Raw genomic sequence first — 22,321 nt, forward strand, 5'->3', positions numbered from 1 at the left:
CTACCCGACGTCAGTGATGATATATATAAAAGCACTTTGAAAAAGCTATGTGAATGTCTAAACAAAACTTTTCTGATTGTAAAAAATTTTTAGACCTTAGAACAGTTTAGCAAGATAAAAACAGTGGAATTTCCTTCTCTGTATACTTTTTTAAAGCAGAATAAAAAGCTGTCTGAACCCCTTCCCGAACAGAGAGTATTATTCTGCACAACTTTTGAGGTTCCTTTTCATTTTGCCTTTGTGTAAAATTGTCTAAGACTATAGGATTAATATTGGTTTCTGCAAGATCTCTTGACTTTGGACTTTTATTTCTATTTTCTTTAGCAAGTCAGAATCCAATCTAGGTAGTACGTGATGGTTTGAGGGCTTTTCTACTTTGAGAGTTTTCTCCTTATTTTTTCATAGCCTATAATAAGATGTGTGGCAATGCCTCAAAGAAGGAAGCTCTGGGCTTTACCTTGTATTCAAATGGACCTTCCGTGCCACCTTTGGTACTCTCTTGATTATTGCCCACAGCTCGAATGATGCTTCATGAAAGCATAACCTCACGGTGGATGCATAACCTTTGTAAATTCAGTATGACTACGATGAACAACCATGTAACCCAAATGTTCATGGGTTCCCTGACCAGCATGTGGGAAAGCCTAGCCATTGTGCCCTCCATAGAGACATGATCTGTGGATGTGTTCTTACTAGGTTAATCAACACAAAGCAGTTTTCACATACTTATCATCACTTCAAATTGGGTGAGAAAAATGCAGAGAATAATGAGCTATGTGGCTGTATATTTGGCCAGTCCCCTTAGACCATGATGACTATATAATCTACTGTCTAAGCTAGGACCCTTTTTAGAGTAAAATGGAGGGACAGGGGAATGTCATTGGTAATAACCCTGGGACCATACAGATATAGGCCAAGACTATCCCAGAAGAACTGGCTGCCCTATTTTGAGCCCAAGCCCTGCTGCAGTAACAGACAAGGCTGGCTGATGGAGACATGATGGTTGCGATGTTTATCAGTCCCAGTCATTTACTGAAAAGGAAAAAAGCTAAGTGGGAAGACAAATTATGAAAATAATTTGAAAATTTTTGTCTTAAAGCCATTGTTCTGCTTCCTAAATGCTGTCTAATTTGATGTAAATTGTTAACTCATATGATAAATTTTCCAGTGTATCATTCTCACTTGGTATCTTGGAAAACAATTTTAAATTGCTTTAGGGCAAACTTTGATTCTGACGCTAATTTATAGGCCCTGCAAGAATTTGTGTAGCTATTAATTTAGCTGTACAAAATAGCAACTTGAAATTTATTAGAATTGATCTATTTTTTGGTAATTAGTGTTACCTGCCCTGTACTTGAAATCAGCAGAGTTTAATTTTTGAAGAATAGCCACCTAAAATTGTGATCCTTCAAAAGTGTTTTGGGAATACCTCTTATTCCAAATTTAGCATTCAAAGTCAAGTTCAAAGAGTGACAGGTGGCTGAGAGGAAGTCACAATTGATGGAGTGATGAAGATGGTGACAAAACTCTGGGGAAATGGCTGGGACATCACATTGAAACAACGGCGGCAAAGAATGATCAGATCCTGATTTGTTTGGACTAATGCAGTTCAAGATCTGAGATGTGATATACAAGGTACCAGAGTGCTCCTTTCCTTCTTCCAAAAAATCCATTTGGAGCCATAGAAAGTAAGGGAGGGCCTAAGAAGAATGATGGGAAAATGGGAAAAAAGAAAATTATGACTATACAATATTTTTAAATGTTGAAAATAATGAATTTGCAATGGAATAAATCTATATTTGACTTTTACCTCTTCAAGGAACATCCTTCCATTACCTTTCCTTAACTGAGCCTTGCTTTATGTACAACCCTTTCAATGTGAAGCTCTCACTCTCTTATGTTCCATGAACTGCAGGGTCCAAATGCCTGATAAGCACTCTTGTAGCCACACCCAACCCATTACTTTCTTCATTTCATTTTATTTTCACCTTCATTTAACACTTTCCTCCCTCCTTAGATGGTCATACCTTTTGATTATACCAAAGACTAGTTTTATCTGTGCTGGTCATGCTCCACCTGACCATAGGGCTATGAAGAAAGGTTCACAGTCTCCTGGCTCCTGGTTGTGGCTTCTGGGCCTTTGACAAGTATCTTCTGCAAGAAGAGCTCCTTCTTTGAACCTCCTGCTCCCAACTGATAGCATCTTAGCTTCATTTTCTGTTTTTTTAGGACAGTTTCTTGTGTTTACTGAGGATTTTAGCAGCTAGATCACTGACTGCCTTGGCTTCTTCTAAAGTCCAAGGAGACTTAACTGTGAGTCAAGTCTCTAGTCTCAAAGCTCCTCAAACCACTCTACTATAGTAATGTCAGTTATAAATAATAAATCAATTTTACCTAGATTACAGCCTGATACAAATCCTTGCTAGAATCTTGTAAATAGATATTACTCCCTATTTATAGATGAGTAAATTTAGATAGAAGGGGTTTTTTTTTAAAATTTTCATTTTGCATAGGTGCTAAACAAAGGAGCTGAGATATATACCAGTCTGTCTGATTTCAAAAGCTGAATTTTGGAAAGCTGAGCTGTGCCTCTTTCTAATAATCTCAATTTGAATTTGTTTCCTCATCTTCAGGTCATTATAGCAACAACTTCATCATTGCCTAATTTGATTCACTTTTGAAATATTGAATTGTGAAATTTTTAGCTCTACTACCAACATTTTTCCTTCCATGTGTCAATCTGACTAAACACTCCTTTGAAGATCATTACAACTTTTAATTTCTTGACAACTCACTATTTTCTCAATTTGCCTTTGATTCCCTTCTTTCACTCCTTGAATCTCACTAGTGAAATAATACAACTACTGATATGTTTGGCTGTGTCTCTATCCAAATCTCATCTTGAATTCTCACATGTTGTGAGAGGGATCCAGTGGGAGGTAACTGAATCAGGGGGGCAGGTCTTTCCCATACTGTACTCATGAGAGTGAATAAGTCTCATGAGATATGATGGTTTTTAAAAGAAGAGTTCTCCTGCACAAGCTCTCTCTCATTGCCTGCTGCCATCCACGTAAGATATGACTTGCTCCTCCTTGCCTTCTGCTATGATTGAGAGGCTTTCCTGGCCACATGGAACTGTAAGTCCAATTAAACCATTTTCCTTTGCAAATCCCCCAGTCTCAGGTATGTCTTTATCAACAGCATGAAAACGGACTAACACAGAAAACTGGTACCAGTAGAGTGGAGTGTTGCTGAAAAGATACCCAAAAATGTGGAAGCAACAGGCAGAGGCTGGAGCAGTTTGGAAGACAGGAAACGAGCAATAAGGTTCAGGCTGAGGTGGTCTCAGACGGAGGTGAGGAACTTGTTGGGCACTTATATTTATGATTTAATATTTTTAAATTTAAAAAAACCACAAATCATCTATGTAGTAGAATCCCATTTCTTAGATAAATGTTTAAAATTCTACTCCTGTATGTTATTTCTGCATCCGTGAAGAGGATTCTACAAGGACACATACCAAACTATGATGAGTGGTTCTCTCAGGATTGGTTATTGGAGGTTGTGAAAAAAGGACTGTCACGTTTTCATATAAATGTTCTGTATTGCATCGAATTTTAATAATTACATACTTTTTCTTTAGTGTAAAACAAAACACTCAAGTACAAATAATTATTTAAAACGATATGTAAATAATTGCCTTATTTTTAAACTGTATTTTAAATCACATGAAGAGCCAATTTTCAAGGTAATGTTACTTGAAATGTCATTAGCTCAATAATTGTTTCTATGAGTAAAAAGGTAAAATGAAACACTGACACAGAGGTCATAAGGTATATGTAAGACTCAGAGAAATATGATAGCATAAACCATATAATGGAGGATCTGAATTTATGCTTATTCTGCAGTCCAAAACATTTTCTGAATCTTCCTTACAATCTCGAGGCCCTTAGAAACGAACTAGAATATTCATATGCTACGCTTCTCTTTGGCAGCCCACCACTCTCCTTTCCATACAATCACCTTTTGTAAAAAACTAATCTACTTTCTTGCTTTGGGCAAATAAATAAGGACAAAAATTTAGGATTCTGTCTATAACCAAAAAGTCAAAGTTTGTATACCTGAATTCTCTAGTAAGTTATTATTACTTTTAGGTTTAAAAAACAAAGAACTTTTAAGAGGCCTTTTTCTCCTGCTAAAATCCAAATGATTTTTTTTTTGCACTATTGATCAAATCTGGTCGTAATTATTGGTATTTGTCCTGCAATAATTATGGAATGAATTAATATTGATCAAGTTATATATTCATATTAAATCAGTACAGGCAGTCTAAATGATTATGGTGGTGTTATAATGCAAAAGATTAAATTAGTTTCTGTTTCCATTTGCAGCTTTTAACAAGGATCTATTTGACTGCTAGTATATAGCCTTTTTTTCCCCCAACTCTTTTTTTTTTTTTTTTTTTTGATACGGAGTTTTGCTTTTGTTACCCAGGCTGGAGTGCAATGGCGTGATCTGTTTACCGCAACCTCCGCCTCCTGGGTTCAGGCAATTCTCCTGCCTTAGCCTCCTGAGTAGCTGGGATTACAGGCACGTGTCACCATGCCCAGCTAATTTTTTGTAGTTTTAGTAGAGACAGGGTTTCACCGTGTTGACCAGGATGGTCTCGATCTCTTAACCTCGTGATCCACCCGCCTCAGCCTCCCAAAGTGCTGGGATTACAGGCGTGAGCCACCGCGCCCGGCCTCCCCCAACTCTTAAAGGTTTAAAATTGAATATGCATGATATATAAACTGGAAATCTGTAAGAATTTTATAAACAAAATAAAAATTTTGCCAATTATTTTATTCTCACTGTCTCTAGGGTAAATTTAACAGAAATATTTTCTTTAGGAATTATGAGGTAAATTTTGTTCTAAGCCACTAACACTTTGTGCACTTTAAAGTTATCTTTTCCTATAGAAGAATCAGAGAGCTTTATAAATACTATTAGCCAGAAAGTATAGCTGAGACAATAAAATACAGAGTGGTGAATGTCACACAGTGAGCGTTTTACAACATAGATTTCCTGATTTATTTATGCTGCATTTACAAGCTCTCTGAATGTGTTTATATATTTGTAAATAGCTTGAACAGGCTACAACAATGAAACTTCTTTCTCAGGATTAGGAATGAAAGCTCCATTTATTATTAAGAAAGGAAGTTTATGTGAGAAATGAAAGTTGAATCTATGTTAAAAGTAAAAGTGTGTTACTCAAAATATCACCTCAAACAGGTAGAACAACTAAACGGTAGTAACACAACATTAAGAGGAAAAGCACTGGTTAATAGGCTGAGCGTTGATTGACCGCCAGAAAGTACTTTTCCCCTTCCACACAGTTGTCATTCTGTGACTATATCTTAAAAGTGTCAGAAAAGTGTGTAGCAAATATTAGTTGTTTTGTTCCTTGATCAATAAAGAACATCTTTCTATGTTTTGAGAAATTTCCATCACATGAATCTTTGTTTTTCCATGGATATAGAAATTATGAAGAACCTAGAGTTCCCAGGTGTAACAAATAAAAATACAGGGTACTAAGTTAAAGTTAAATTGTATATAAACAGCAAATAATTTGTTAGTGTATGTCCCAAACAAGTGTGTCTCAAATAAGTATATTAAATTTTACAAACATCAGGACTCCTATATTTTATTCTGAAATATTAAAAGGCAAGATATTGGCTTTCCAGCCTCCTGTGAAAGTAAGACATACAGCATTTGACATATGATCGCTATGTGACCTAGGATGATCGACCAATCAGATGCACAGATGCAATTGGTTCAAACTTGGAATCTTTTTTTTTTTTTTTTTAAGACAGGCTGGAGTGCAGTGGCATAATCTCAGCTCACTGCAACCTCCTCCTCCCGGGTTCAATCGATTATTGTGCCTCAGCCTCCCAAGTAGCTAGGATTACAGGTGCCTGCCACCAACCCAGGCTAATTTTTGTATTTTAGTAGAGATGGGGTTTCACCATGTTGGCCAGGCTGATCTTAAATTCCTGACCTTAGGTGATCCACGCTCCTCGGCCTCCCAATGTGCTGGGATTACAGGCCTGAGCCACCATGCCCAGCCAGAACTTGGAATCTTAAGAAGCAAGAACAGTGGAGAATCCATATGTAGTCAGTAGTAGTAGCAGCAGCAGCAGCAGCAGCAGCAGCAGCAGCAGCAGCAGGTGTCCATGGCAACAATGATGATTGTGTCCCATTGGTGACAGCAATGAAAGCTTTTTAATCCCATGTCTAGTAGCAGTAGCAGTAGCAGCAACTGCAGTTACTTCACCACATTATTCTGTAGTATGATTTTGACGCTTGGTCTCTTTTCTTGCTGCCCCATTTCCATGTTCAATCCTTCAAAATTCTTGTTGGGTCTTTGACCTAACCAACATCCTTTAAACAAATTCCTTTTCTGTTTAAATTGCCCAGAATTATATTTTTATTAATGCATAATATTTGTACATATTTATGGGGGTATATGTGATATTTTACTGCATACATAGAATGTGTAATGATCAGGTCAGAGTGCCTATCACCTCGAGTGTTTTTCATTTCTAAGTTTTGGAAAGATGTCAAGTCCTCTCTTTTAGCAACTTTGAAATATACAATATAGTGTTGTTAGCTATAGTCACTTTACTTTGTTATCAAATATTAGAATGTATTACTTCTATCCAACTGTATTTTTGTATCCATTAACCAACCTTTCTTCATCTCTCCTGCCCCTAACCACACACCTTTCCCAGCACCTGGCATCAGTCATTCTACTATCTAGCCCCATGAGATCAACTTTTTTATCCAGGCATCCCTTTCAGGAGAAAAGAATCCTCTCTTGTTTCTAAGAGCAGCAAAGCACAATATTAAGAGTATGGACTTTAAAGTCATGTTCCCTAGATTCACAGTCCAGCTATACCACTTACTACCTAATGACCTTAAACAAATTATGTAATTTTTGTGCATATCAATAAAGCTTCTATTTCCATGTCTGTAAAATGAGCAGAGTAACAGTGTCTATCTGATGGGGTCATTTTAAATTTCAAGTTAGTAAATATTTAGAACAGTGCCTGACAGATAGTAAGCACTATATACATGTTTTGAAAAACCCAAAAACTAAAACTAAAAATCATCATTCACAAACCCAAGTTGTATGCAGAGGAAAAACCAGTCATTTTTAATTAGACCATATTGATTATTTCCTTCAGGTGCTAGAAAAGGGCTTCAGAAGAGGCTTTAATGTGTAATAAGCCATTCCATTACTAATATAAGTTAGAGCAAGCAAAACATTCATATTAGTATTTAGACCAATAATATTGAATATTTTTCTGCCAGAACCCTATTAAGGTAGTGAACTTTGTTAACCTTATTTGAAAGTGAAGTAAACGAGTTTTGGAAGGAACTACAAAACTTGTATACCACAAAACATCACCTCACCAACTTGTATGGTCTCATAGATTTAGTTATTAATGGACTGAGCAGGAAAGGGTGGAGGTGGAGTGATCAGATATCTAAAATATCATTTGCAGTTTTATAAAGGGGAGTTTATTTGACTAACTAATTTGTATTACAGGTCTATGAGTAACGTCATACCGAATCTGGAAGTTTTAGTGGGGTCAATGACGAGAAGCAAGGTGGTAACAAACTTTGATGAAAAGAGAGCAAAGCATGAAGTGTGAGGTCAAGAGCAGAACAGAATAGACTGAGATGTCAGGAGCCTGAATGGGAAGAAGAAATAGGGTATGATACCTCCAACTGACAAATTATTTTTAATTGACTCATTTATGAAATACTTATTGTCTCCTCTATGCCATATATAATTTTATCTAGAACTGGTTCTGTGGCAAAAATTAATTCAGATTAATAATACATATCAGTAATGAAATAAATATTAGCCTTGACCTAGTGCTGATCCTTCTTTTATTTCCTTTAATCAATGTGCCACAAAAGTAATAGACTCCAAAAACCCTTTGGCATCAGCTAGAATCAAAAACATTCTTCTCTTAGCAATTCATTTTGGAATTCTTTAGAGAAAGCCCAGTGGTATTTTTAGAAAATATATTGATAAGCAGTTTAGCAGGAGGGTGAGGTCCCAAGGGGCACACTCAAGGGAGTGGGAACATTGATACTAAATTCCGTGTATGTCTCCATTAAGCTTAGAACAGTGCCCAGAACATAAATGAGGCAAGTAATTCTGCTGAGAATTTGGTAAACCAATTTTGTACAAAACTCTTTATTCTGTCTGTGGTTGAATTTCAGTAGGGAATAAAGATTATTTATTTATTTATAGTTTTTCAAGTGTTCTCTTTGGGGAAGCCAGGATCTACAGTTGTATAGATTTATGCTGTGCTGTTATATTTTCGTTGAAGAGTTTCATTTATCTTCAAATTATTTGGCTTAGTTGTTGCCCCTACTATATATTTGTACCAAAGAGTGAATAAAGCAATTTATTTTCATAAAGATTAGTGGTTCAATACACCTCCTTAACTCAGAAGTTGATAAGTAATATGTCATTGAGGAAAGTGGCCGTGAACAGCCCTCTTATCAACTTTCACATTTTCAGAGAAAAAAAAATCTGTCTCAGTGAGACTAAAAGTTTGAAGATGAATTTGGATTCCAGAAATGAAGAAATGTTTGTGTCAGATCAAACTTGACAAGGATTATTTTTGGTACCTATCACATGCCAAACACAGTTTTAGTTTTTCAAGTGCATTACTTTAATTCTCACAAAAATAGTGTGTGTTGCTTTCATTTCACAAAAGAAGCAGGTTATAAAAATATATTCTTTGGGTGAACAAAAGTTTCATGAAGCTAGAATAGTCTTCTAATTTTAGAGATGGAGGTACCAAAATACAGAGAAATTTTACTTAAAGTCATTCAACAAATCCAAATACGCAGTTGATTTCCACTCCATTTCTGCTCCTATTTCAGCATATGACTTCCATTTCAAGCCAGAACTTGTTTATTGTGATTATATTAGCACACTACACTTCAAAAGGAAATCTCTCTTTAATCTGTAAACATTGTTTTAATTATGTGACATGTAGAGGTCACAAAATTAAAGGCAAGAACTTTAAGATATGTGTTTCATGAGGTAGTGATTTTGTTCTTATCATCTTATCATCGAGTAAACAAAGAAACACATTTCAATGTGGGCCATTTTTACCATAAGAATTCCAAGGGGAATTATCGAGGTACACTGTAAAGTAAACATCCTTTCTAGCTTATCTAGTCTCAGCCTCTCCAGATAGGCCATACACAAAATTCTATACATGTATATGAGTACATATGCATATACATACCTATATATGTCTACACACATATATGTATATACACACATATATACATACCTAGATATGTATATCCGTGTACATACACATGCCTATACACGTATATAAAATCCACTCACGCATGTGTGTGTGTATATATGACATACACAAAATGTATGTCCATGACATTATTGTCATGGTTTTGTTTTGGGTTAGTTTTGTTATTTTCATATAATAGGTCTCAAAGAACACTGAAGAAGCCTCTCCTGTATGAAAAGTACAGGTCTATTTTACACATAATTTTCTCATTTTTAGCAAACAGCAACTGTATATGGTAAAGATTATCTTACAAATTTTGGACTCAGTAAGGTTAAGTGCTTTACTCAAGATCACAGGGTCATAAAACAAAGAGCTGATGTTAGAAGTTGGGTGTTTCTCAATCCAAAGTTCATGTTCTTTTTATTATATGATAAAACACTTCAAACATGCAATTTAACCTATTTTGGTATTTTGTGTTTTGTTTGATAAAATATTTTAAACATATTTTAAATATTTGGCACTTGGTATTTTATGTTTTAACATATTTTGAGTTATTGGTAGCTTATTTACCAATGATTTTGTATAAGCAAGCCATACTGCACATTTACAATAGCAAAGATATTCACCAGATTCTGGTATCTGGTGAGGTACCAGATTCGGTTCTAAGTGCTGGTAATGGACCAGTACACAAGAAAGACATATTTCTGTTTCTGCACTCCTGCATTCTAGTGAGAAAAAGACAAAAAATGAATAGGTGGCAAACAGAATGAAGATAATACATCAAGCGGTAATAAGTTCCATTAAAAAAATAAAGCAGAGTAAGGGATGGAGAGTGACTGAAAAGGGTGCTGTTTATTTAGCGTGGTCATACACGCCATTCTGCTAAAATGATATTTGATCAAAGACCTGAAGAAATCAAAAGAGTAAGCCAAGTGGGGGCATGTGGGGAAAGAGTGTTCCAAGCAGAAGGAACAAGAAGTATTAGTTTCCTAGGGATGCCACAACAAAGTACCATAAACTCACTGACTTAAAATAATAGGTATTTATTCTCTCACAGTTTTGGAGGCAAGAAGTTCAAAATTAAGGTGTCAGCAGAGCCATGCCCTCTCTGAAGTCTGTAGGGGAAAATTCTTTCTTGCCTCTTCTGGCTTCTAGTGACCCTTGGAAGCATAATACCAATTTCTTTCTCTATCTTTGCATGGTATTATTTTTTCTACTTTCTCTCTGTTTCCTTTTTTTTTTTTTTTTTTTTTTTTTTTTTTTTTTTTTTTTTTTTTTTTTTTTTTTTTTTTTTTTTTTTGCCTCATAAGGATACATTCATAGAATTTAGGGCAATCCAGGATGACTTCATCTCAAGATTGTTAATCAATTATACCTGCAAAGACCCTATTCCCAATGTGATCCTTTGCTACAAAGTATAAAATCCCTGAGGTAGAAGCACATTGGAGGGACAGCATGGAGGATGTGTGGCCAGAGAAGAGTTTGGGAGTAGGGGGAGGAAGTGGTAGTTTACAAGGTCAGACAAGCCCTTTGAGTTAGTGGGCAGGTAGATCTTGGAAGCGTGGCATGCTCCGGAAGAGTCCTGAACTTTAATCTAAGTAAGCTGAGTAGTCACTGACTGGGAATTTTAGGACAGAGGAGTAACAGGAGTAATGAAATCCATAAAGGATCCTCACTCTGGCTGATTCATTGAGAATGGAGTGGTTGGGAGAGGAAAGGCAGTAGAATCAAATAAGAAGCTTCTACGTTAAATTCAGTAAAAGGTAACCATAATGTGGTCAGAGTAGTAGTAGCAGAGCTGGTGACAGTCACATTCTGGGTCTATTTCAAGAACATGGCTGATGAGATCTGCTACTGGATTAGATAGGAAGTGTAAGATAATGAGATTCAAGGATGAAGCCAAGAGCTTTACCTGAGATTCTTCAGGATGGAGCTGGTTTTACTGAGGTGGGAAGTCCTAGAGGGGGATCACATTTGGCCTTGGGGCCAAAAGTCTAAAGCATGTTTTGAAATGTTAAATTTGAGATGCTGATTATGCATTTAAACACTGAAAAAGCTAGGCAGAAAATGAATACTGACAGCTAAGTTTCTGGACCAATAATTCTGCTGGAAAAAAAAAAAAAAACTTTAAAATATTACAATAGATAACTTTAAAAACCTTAAGAGTATTAAAAAGCTAACTAGATGGTAAACAAAGTTGAAAAATGTAAATGAAAGCAGAAACCAGAAAGGAATTCAGAGAACTGAAGATGCTTTTGTTGTCAAAGTTTTTGCCAAACTGGAGGAATTTGAGCTTTGGCTGTGACAGCTGGTTTTTGATAGCTTCATAGGAAGTAATGTCCAATTGAGGTAGAAAATTTGATAGGGTATCTACCCCTATAAAGTTGGTAGCATAAGGGCTACACTAGGAAGGTGCAGATAAACCTCATCTATGCCTCACCCCCAGTGAACTGTGGTAAGGAGAGTTATTCTGACACTTAACATAGCAGGGCTTGGGGAGCAGATGGAGAGAAGTTATTACTAGTGAGTTGTAAAGACAAATCTACCTTGCCCAGATTGGAGCCCAAATCCACATTATCTAGGTTATTTTTTTTTAATTCAAGTTATTATTTCAGATTTAAGTGGTTTGGATAGGTAGTCATCTAGACTCTTACCAGAAATAAATGCAAATAATCATTTTAGTTAATATGTCTTTATTAAGGCCTCTAAGAATGCTCATAAACATTTTATCAAGTAAATGAGCACCACAATGTTAAAACTAACCAAGTACTAAATATATGGAGTGTGTGTGTTTGTGTGTGTGTGTGTGTAAACTACATCAGTGCAAAATGGGTCAGAACTAACAGAAACAGGCCCAGAAAGACTTCTGAAATTAGAATTATCAAACACAGATTGTAAAACAATTTGTTCTCATTATATATAAAAAATTAATAAAAAGCTTGAAAATATAAGCAAAAATGGGAAAATATATATTTTTTGAGACAGAGTCTTGCTCTGTTGCCAGGCTGGAGTGCAGAGGCGCAATCTCGGCTCACTGCAATCTCTGCCTCCTAGATTCAAGTGATACTCCTGCCTCAGCCTCCTGAATAGCTGGAACTACAGGTGCATGCAACCACGCCCGGCTAATTTTTGCATTTTTTAGTGGAGATGGGGTTTCACCATGTTGGCCAGGATGGTCTCGATCTCTTGACCTCATGATCTGCCTGCCTCAGCCACTCAAAGTGCTGGGATTACTGGCATGAGCCACCACGCCTGGTATGGGAGCATACTCTTAATTAAAACTATTTTAAAGCTTAGATTTGAAGAAACAAATAGAAATTCTAGAAATAAAAAATACACTAACTGAAATTACAACTTAATAGAAAGAATAGCAACATGAAGAGGTCTGTTGATTCACCCTGAAAAAATTAATAAACATTGGACAAAAGAATGAAAACAAATATTTGAAGGCACTGAAAAATGACCAAAGAGAAGTAGAAACTTGAACTGAAAGAATGCCTCTGACTCAAGGAAGAACTACAAGTTGGTGGTCTTCCTGCTTGGAGACATTTTTTTGAATGTCTGAACCAGATAACAGTGCAGTCTTATAGATTTTAGAGGGCAGATGATGGAGTTCAGAGAGATTAAGGAGAGAGTACTTTTGCTATACACAGCAAGGTTATGATGATGTTAATGTTGGAGTACAAATTCATTGAGGATGAGGATGTCAAGGAATCAAGATTCTAAAGCATCAGAAAATCATCTACATACATATTGACATCATCAAAAATTGTAACAAAGAAAAACACGGTGCCATTAGAGAAAATTTTCAAGAAATAAAGGAAAGTTACAAAAGAATTCAATAAATGTGTAAAATAATAATTGGGCATGCTTGGTGTTGTCTACTGGGATAAGCTTCAAAAAAGCTGGGTATTTTTATTTTTTATTTTTTAAAGTTTATTTATTATACTTTAAGTTCTGCGGTACATGTGCAGAATGTCCAGGTTTGTTACATAGGTATATATGTGACATGGTGGTTTGCTGCATCCATCCCCCTGTTATCTACATTAGGTACTTCTCCTAATGTTATCCCTCCCCAATCCCCCCAAACCCCGCTATCTCTCCCCTAGCCCCTCCAATCCCCAACAGGCCCCGGTGTGTGATGTTCTCCTCCCTGTGTCCATGTGTGAGAACATGTGGTGTTTGGTTTTCTGTTCTTGTGTCAGTTTGCTGAGAATGATGGTTTCCAGTTTCATCCATGTCCCTGCAAAGAATACGAACTCATCCTTTTTTATGGCTGCATTGTATATGCACCATATATACATCATAGTATTCCACGGTGCATATGTGGCACATTTTCTTTATCCAGTCTACCATTGATGGGCATTTGGGTTGGTTCCAAGTCTTTGCTATTGCGAACAGTGCTAAAATAAACATATGTGTGCATGTGTCTTTATAGAAGAATGATTTATAATCCTTTGGGTATATACCCAGTAGTAGGATTGCTGGATCAAACGGTAGCTCTAGTTCTAGATCCTTGAGGAATAGCCACAGTGTCTTCCACAATGGTTGAACTAATTTACACTCCCACCAACAGTGTAAAAGTGTTCCTATTTCTCCATATCCTCTCCAGCATCTGTTGTCTCCTGATCTTTTAATGATCATCTTTCTAACTGGTGTGAGATGGTACCTCAGTGTGGTTTTGATTTGCATTTCTCTAATGACCAGTGATGATGAGGTTTTTTTTTTTCATATGTTTGTTTGCTGCATAAATTCTTCTTTCAAAAAGTGTCTGCTCATATCCTTTGCCCACTTTTTGATGGGATTGTGTTTTGTTGTTGTTGTTGTAAATTTGTTTAAGTTCTTTGCACATTCTGGATACTAGCCCTTTGTCAGATGGGTAGATTGCAAAAAAAAATTTTCCCATTCCGTTGGTTGCTGGTTCACTCCAATGATAGTTTCTTTTACTGTGCAAAAGCTCTTAAGTTTAATTACATCCCATTTGTTTCTTTAGGCTTTTGTTGCCATTGCTTTTAGTGTTTTAGTCATGAAGTCCTTGCCCATAAAGCAGGGCATTTTTAAAGAAAGAAAGGTTAATATTTATTCATCTCCCTGCCTCGTGGCATAAGGGACTAGGGAGATAAGGCAAGTCTTGCCTGGAGCAAAGCTCTATGGATCCCTACAAAGATGGTGTCAAGACAAACATGGTGTTGCAAAACATGACAAAGTAGATCATGTCACCGTTGCTTTAATGGATTTCCAGCACAATCATTAGCAGTACCTCTAATTTTATAACCAATAAAAGGTTAAAAATATTTTTGTTTCACAATGAATTTATTGTAGAAATCTTGAAATTTCATTTATGCTAGTAACAATTTCAAATGTACAGTAGTCATTAGATACACCACTAGATGTTGTTGAAAAATTCCATCTATTACTGTATCAGAAATTAGATTTTCTAGTATTTTAATAAATGGGTTTTAATGTAACCGGTTCCCTTTAGAATATTTTATTTATATATATATATATATATATATATATATATATACATATAATTTTATGCTTTTAAAAACATCATTTTGAGAAGTTTCATCAGACTGTCAAAGTGAGCCATAGCACAAAAAAATGATTAATAACCACTGATTAGGTGCTCAGGACATAATGGTAAATAAGCTATTCAAGTTTCTATTTGAAAGGATACAGACAGAAGTGACTTTTAAACATTTAAACAGGCAAACAATTACAAAAATAAATACAGGATGAAGATAAAGATTGAGGAGGAGAAATAAAATTATCTATGGGGTCCAAAGAAGGTTTATCTGGAAAAATAACTTTTAATCTAACATCTAACTATGGAGATCTAAGATCTAAGGAGCTAGCCAAAAGGTTAGCGGGGGAAGAGTGACTAACACAGAAGAAGGAGCAAGTAAAAAGGTGTGGAAGAAACCAAGGAGTGCTAAAATCTAAGTTATAATGGTTGGAAACAATATCCTTCTCTTTGATTTCCCCCATCCATATACATTTCTCCCTCTGGAAATTTGCTACATTCAAAACAACCCATAGTATAAAATTAGGAGACTGAAGCATTTGAAGCAAAAAGAATAGGATTCATTTAGTTGTAGTTTGCAGGCGAAAGCTGATTCACTGCCTGTTTCTGTATGGCCCATGTGCCAAAAATTTTTTTTTCATTTGTATATGACTGGAAAAAATTAGAAAGAAAATTTTTTGTGACACCTGATAATTATGAAACATTCAAATTTCAGTGTTAATAAATAAAGTTTTATTTTGAAAAACAAACTGTAATAGTCTCTGTGCAAGGATGACTTTCTACCTCTCCTACTGAATAATTTCTTTAAGATTCAGTTAAAATGTTTTTCCCTCTCCCAAACCTTCATTTATATTCCTCAGAATTTAATTATTTTTCCTCTATTCCCCTATTAGCAATATATGTTTTTTACTTTTGATTTTTTGTTAGTATTTTTATTATTTTTTATTTGTTGAATTTTATTTTAATTATTAGTTTACTTGTTGTGATGGTTCATTTCACATATCAATTTGACTGAGAAACCTAGAGAGTTGGTAAGACATTATTTCTGGACTGGGAAACCTAGAGAGTTGGTAAAACATTATTTCTGGATGCAGCTATGAGAGTGTTCCTGGAAGAGATCACCTTCACCAGTATGGTGGGTACCATCAAATCTGTTGACAGACTGAATAGAATAAAAAGGCAGAGGAAGGGTTCTTGGACCTTCAGATTCAGGCTATGACTTATGCCATTGACTTCATTGGCTCTCAGGTCTTCTGACTCAGACTGAATTATGCCACTGACTTTCCTGGTTCTCCAGCTTGCAGATAGCAGATTGTGGAACTTCTCAGCTTCCATAATCATATGAGGCAATTCCTATTTGTATATAATTGTAAGAGCTTTAGCTTCTAACAAATTGAAAACACTTAGGGGTGGACAAAAAGATATTTGGGACAGAAGTCGAACAAAGAGTCTATATAATGGAGTTCAGAATTTGAACCTGAGATGCGCCCCTAAGATGATTCCATTTTTTAGTTCAATCAAACAGTATTTATTGACTATCTATTTTATGCACAGCTCTATGTCAGGCACTGTGAGGAACATAGAGATAAATGACATAGTCATTGCAGGATAAGGCATAAAGGGACAGAACTATATGAATGGAAAATAATTTATTACCACAATAATAAAGAACAGATTGCTGCCAAATAAGGCTGTAAGACATGGCATCCAACTTAATGATAAACAGGAAAGATACTATTAAAAATGGACCTTTCAAACATATAGACAGCATGAGAAAAGGCCCGGAAGCAGAAAAGGATGGTATTCATTCATTAATTCATTCATTTATTCACCAACAGTATGAGGTACTGTGATACAGAGATGAACAAAGCACACTTTCTGTAAAAGACTTCATTATCAACTGAGAGAATACAAGGAAAGAAATATCACAAATTATTAGAGACATGAAGAAAAGAATACTAGGGCCAATAGATGGTAGTATTTGATTAATTCTGAGACACATTTAAAAAGATATTTCTAAGAAGACCTTACAGAGAACGTGTGCTGATCAGTGGGCAATGGATTGTGGTAAAGAAAAAGAAACTATCCCTTATCACAGGGATAAGAAGAATGTTGTTTATTTTTCCAAAGAACATCTGCTAATAATTGGTGGCTGCAATTATAAAACCACACAGGAATATCTCCTAATTCTTGATGGCTTGAGATTACAAAACCACACAAACATAGGGGTTTGACTTGGTAGAAATTAAAATGAGACTGCTGTGTAAAGCTGGTATGCTCAAAGGTATTCCGCAGTCAGTGGAAGATTCAGGTAAAATGCATCTCAAAGAAGATGATTTACTGATCTCTAATTTGGCTCCTGATGCAATGGGAGAAAAAACAATCTTTCTGTAGAGTCATAACCATTAGTTGGCACTTAGATACCAAATTTTATTAGTGTGGACTAAAAAACTGCAAATCAAAAGTTTATTCTGAAGTAGATTCAGTTTGATAATTTTTCTAGGTTGCTAGATCATTAAAATTCCAATATGTAAAGATAGAACAAACAGATTACAATTTGGAAATTCACTAAACACCTGAGAAACAAGGCACCATTAGCAAGAATCTGCAGAAATTCAAACTGCAGGTCAGGCAAACAAATATCATAGGTATTAGATTTATCAAATATAGAATATAAAGCAAATATATTTGATATAATCAAAGAAAGAAAAAAGATTTCAAATATGATTGAATCAAAAGGAATATTAAAATTAACCAAGCAAATATCAAAAAGGAATACTTTTATAAATAAATAATACTGTAATTAAAAATACTCAAAATTCAACGAGTGTGTTATATAGAAGACTAAACAAAGCCAAAGAGAAAATTAATAAACTGGAAAATAAATCTGAAGATATTACCAAAGAATGCAGCTTAGAGAGATAAATGAAAAAGAGATTGAGGGAAATGAAGGCTAGAGGAAGAAAGGCTGATGTAAATCTAATCAGTGCTCTGAGCAGAAGAAAAGAACAAATGAAGGAAAGGCAATATACGAAGAAAGAATGGCTGTTGTTTTTGTCAAAATAAAGAAAAGCTTCAGAATTTAGATTTAGGCGCCTGGATGAATTCAGCAGAATAAATAAAAAGAAACTTTTAAGTAAGTTATCTGCATTAAAAATGCATAAAATCAAAGACAAAGAGAAAATCTTAAAACTAGTAGAAAGAAAAGATCAATTCTGAGGGCTGCCATGTACATTTGTGCAAGCTATGCACTACCATAGATGGTACTAGTCATTGATGGTCTATGTGAATGGTGTCCTTGGGAATTGAGCAATGCTATTTCTGAGAAGGTTTGTGCAGCATCCCAGTATCTAAAAAAAGTGATGAATAGCTTGACAGCTGACAGCTGACTTTCCACTGGCAGCAATGAAAGCCAGATTAAAAAAAAAAATAGTATATTCAAATGCTAAGATAAAGTAACTTTCAACCTAGAAATTTATACTCATAGAAATGGTCTTCCAATATCATTTCAAATGAAGACATTTTCAAAAAGAAAGTACACAAAAACTGAAAAAGAGTAACAAAAAAAAAATTGCTTCCAAAAGAATCTTCAAGGATAAAAGAGTGAAGGAAAATTATCCTAGAAGTAAGATCAAACATTCCATGAATAATATGTGTAGAGGAAAAAAAAGGAAAAAGAAGTGCTAAACTTATGAAAGCTTAATAAGTTGACTATAAAACAGTAACCAAAATGTTTAATATGTGAGACAAAAATTATGGACAAGAAGAGCATAAATTTAGAGAAGTACATTGTGGGGTACAAATATCTAAGGCCTTTTTACTTATTGAAAGGATGGTTAAAATATTATTTAAATTTAGAACTTGTTAAGTGCATTAGTAGGGTAAATACTAAAAGAATAAAAATAGAAAAGTGTAACAACCCAATTAGTAAAAAACATAAGGTAAAAAAAGAATTTTAAATATGCAAAGGGACTCTGAGGTATAAAAATAACCAAAGTGTTTTTCCTACTATCACTCATCGCTCAGCATAGCAGTTCTGACACAAGATATTGGAAAGAGGTTGACCACATACCAAGCAATTCCCTGGCAGAAAAGAGCTGGGTGCCCTCTAATCATTTCAATTCTGACACTGTCTACCTGGAGGTCTCATCAGATCACATAGGTTAAGGCTGAGTTTCACAAGACTGCTCCATACCTCCAATCACAAGTCTCAGGTTGTGACTTGTACTTCTGACTGACTGGAGTTTCCATAACTCTCTCCTCAAGGTTGATTAATTTGCTACAGTGGCTCATATGACTCAGGGAAACACTTTATTTTCCAGCTTATTAGTAAAGACTATAACAAAAAAATACAGATGAACAACCAAATAAAAAGCTACAAAAGGCAAGGTCTGGAAGGGTCCCGAGTGCAGGACCTTGTGTCCTCATGGAGTTTGGATGTACCACTTTTCTCCCCCAGGAATGTGTTCCCCAACCTGAAAGCTCCCTAAACGTCATAGCTTAGGGATTTATTGAAGGCTTCATCACACATAGGTATGATTGATTCTTAACTTTATTTCCAGCCCTCCCCGCTCTCCAGAGAATGGGGTTTGAGGAAGAAAGCTCCAAGCTTATACTGTAATCATGACTGGGTCTTTCTAGTGACCAGCCCCCGTCCAGGAACTCAAAAAAGTCAGGTCATTAGACCAAAAGAACTCCTATCACATATCACACAGAAAATTTCAGAAATTTAGGAGCTTGTGTCAGGTGTTCCTATTACTCAGGATATCACAAAGTCTTAATAGCTCTGAGTTAGAGACTGTGGCAAAGACCAAATAATAGAATAAAATGGTCTCCTACCACCCCTATCTATAATGGTATTGGGAGCTCTATCTCAAGAACTGGATTAGAGACCAAAAGAACAAAAGATTCTCCTAGCTCAGCTATCACTTAGGAAATTAGAACTGTGTGCCACTGACAGGGGACAGGGAGAGAGAGAAAGAGAGAGAGAGAGAGAGAGAGAGAGAGATCTTATTTCATAGGTCAAATAAAAGCATTAAGTAACATAAAAGAAATAAATCCAAGTACACAAATAATCATAACCAAGTTGAATGCAAATGCTTCTCCAGAGAAGTTGTAAAACTATAATTATTTTTTTAAAAATCAAGACATTGTCTGTTTATAGAAGATGTGCCTGAGACATAAGAATACAGAAAGACTTTCAGTAAAATAATGAAAAGGTATACAGTAATCAAATATTAACCAAAGAAAAGTCAGTGTGTCTATATTATTATAAGATAATGAATATTATAAAGTGAAAAGCATTGTTAGAGGCTTATTTTATAAATAATTATTTATTGAGAAAAATGTTTAATTCTTCAGTTAAACACTTAAAGTGCACCTAATAACTTCAAAATATGTAAGGCATAACTTGCATAGACTATAAGAAAAATTTGACAAATTTTGACATCACGGCAGGAAAAATAACTCATCTCTCGCAACAATTGATTATTCAATAACACAAAAGGCAAAAAAAGATATAGATGTTAATCCATTACTTAAAAGCATAATCCTTTTTTTTTTTTTTAATTGAGATGGAATCTCTCTCTATCACCCAGACTGAAGTTCAGTGATACAATCTCATTTCACTGCAACTTCCGCCTCTCTGGTTCAAGCAATTTTCATGCCTCACCTTCCTGAGTAGCTGGGATTACAGGCACACGCCACCATGCCCAGTTAATTTTTGTATTTTTAATAGAGATGAGGTTTCACCATGTTGCCCAGGTTGATCTCAGACTCCTGGCCTCAAGTGATCCACCCACCTCAGCCTCCCAAAGTGCTGAGATTACAGGTGTGAGCCACCACACCTGGCCTAAAAGCATAATCTAATTGATATATGTAGAATTCTGTTTCCCAAAATGAAGATTAAACATTTATCACAGATATATTTATAAGAATTTGCCTCATTAAGTCATAAAACAAATTTGAAAATAAATGTATTACAGAAATCATATTTTCTGACTAAATAAAAAGAAATTATAAATTACAAAAGTCAGTATTTTAAAACAGTAATTTGTAAAAAGAAAATTACACTAATAAATAGTGGTAACAAAATGGATCATAATGGAATTTTTCAAATACTAAAATGAAATAATTTTTAAGTTATATACTCACACATTTGTGCAGGAACTCAGGAAAAGTGGTAGAGAGAAAATTATAGTCTTATATGTTCACGTTAGAAAAGAAGTTCTAGAGATTAATGAGCTAAGCATCCAATTTAACAAGTTAGAACATACGCCCAAAGAAAAACAAAAGAAAGTAAATAATAAAGCTAAGATGACAAAGATAAAGATTAATGAATTCCAAAATTGCTTTTGAAGCAGCTTTGAAGCACTTCTGGCAAGGCTATTCTAGAAAAAAGAGAAAGCTCATAGATAATATGAAGACTAAAAACTAAAGATGTAACAAAAATGAAAAAGGTAAGAGAATATTATTTAAAAGTTTATGTCTAAATATTTTTAAACTTAGAAGAATTAGATATGCTTGTAGGAAAAGATTAGAATGTGAACAAACAAAAAGATAACAAATCTGAAAGGTCTTATAGCTACTAAAAAATGCTCAAATAATATTTCATAAATACCCCACTTAGAGAAGGGATATAAAATAATGGAGGCAGCCAGTATACATATATATCACTCAGGGAAGGGACCTCCACTAACAAACACAGCTTAAGCCACTGAGGAACTCCCAGAGACCACTGATGCTGACTACAGCTGAAGAAATTATATGAAGACTATACTACTGTGCCCACCCAGAAATCAAAGCAAAAATATTCTACCAGACCAACACTATAGGAAGATCTACAGGAAAAAGTCTTCCTTTAAGGAAGCCAATCCATATAATTAAAATAAATGATTCCTACACCAGATACACAGATATCAACACAAGAATCCAAGAAATATGAAAAAGCAAAGAACATAACACTTCCAGAGGAACACAATAATTCTGCAGCAGTAGATACTAAAGAAAAGGAAATCCATAAGCTTCCTTAAAAGAAATTCAAAATAATGATATTAAAGAAATCCTGTGATACATAGAAGAACACGGATAAATAAAACAAAGAAATCAGAAAAACAATTCATGATTTGAATTAGAAATTTAACAAAGAGGTAGATATCATGCTTTTAAAAATCAAACAAAACCTTGGAAATGAATAATTCATTGAATGAAATAGCAAATACAATTCAGAGTTTTAACAGCATACTAGGTTAAGAAGAAGGAAAATTCGTACTTGAAAAAAGATATTTTGAAATATCCCAGTCAGACAAGAAAAAAATAATTTTAAAAGAATGAGGAAAGCCTATATGACATATGGGACACCAAAAATCAACCAAATATTTAAATTTGGGGATTTCCAGGAGGAGAAAAGATGAGCAATGGCATAGAACACCTATCTGAAAAACAACAGTTGAGTGCTTCCCAAATA

Source organism: Cebus imitator, unplaced genomic scaffold (assembly GCF_001604975.1).
Source record: "Cebus imitator isolate Cc_AM_T3 unplaced genomic scaffold, Cebus_imitator-1.0 Scaffold411, whole genome shotgun sequence".
Classification (NCBI taxonomy): domain Eukaryota; kingdom Metazoa; phylum Chordata; class Mammalia; order Primates; family Cebidae; genus Cebus; species Cebus imitator.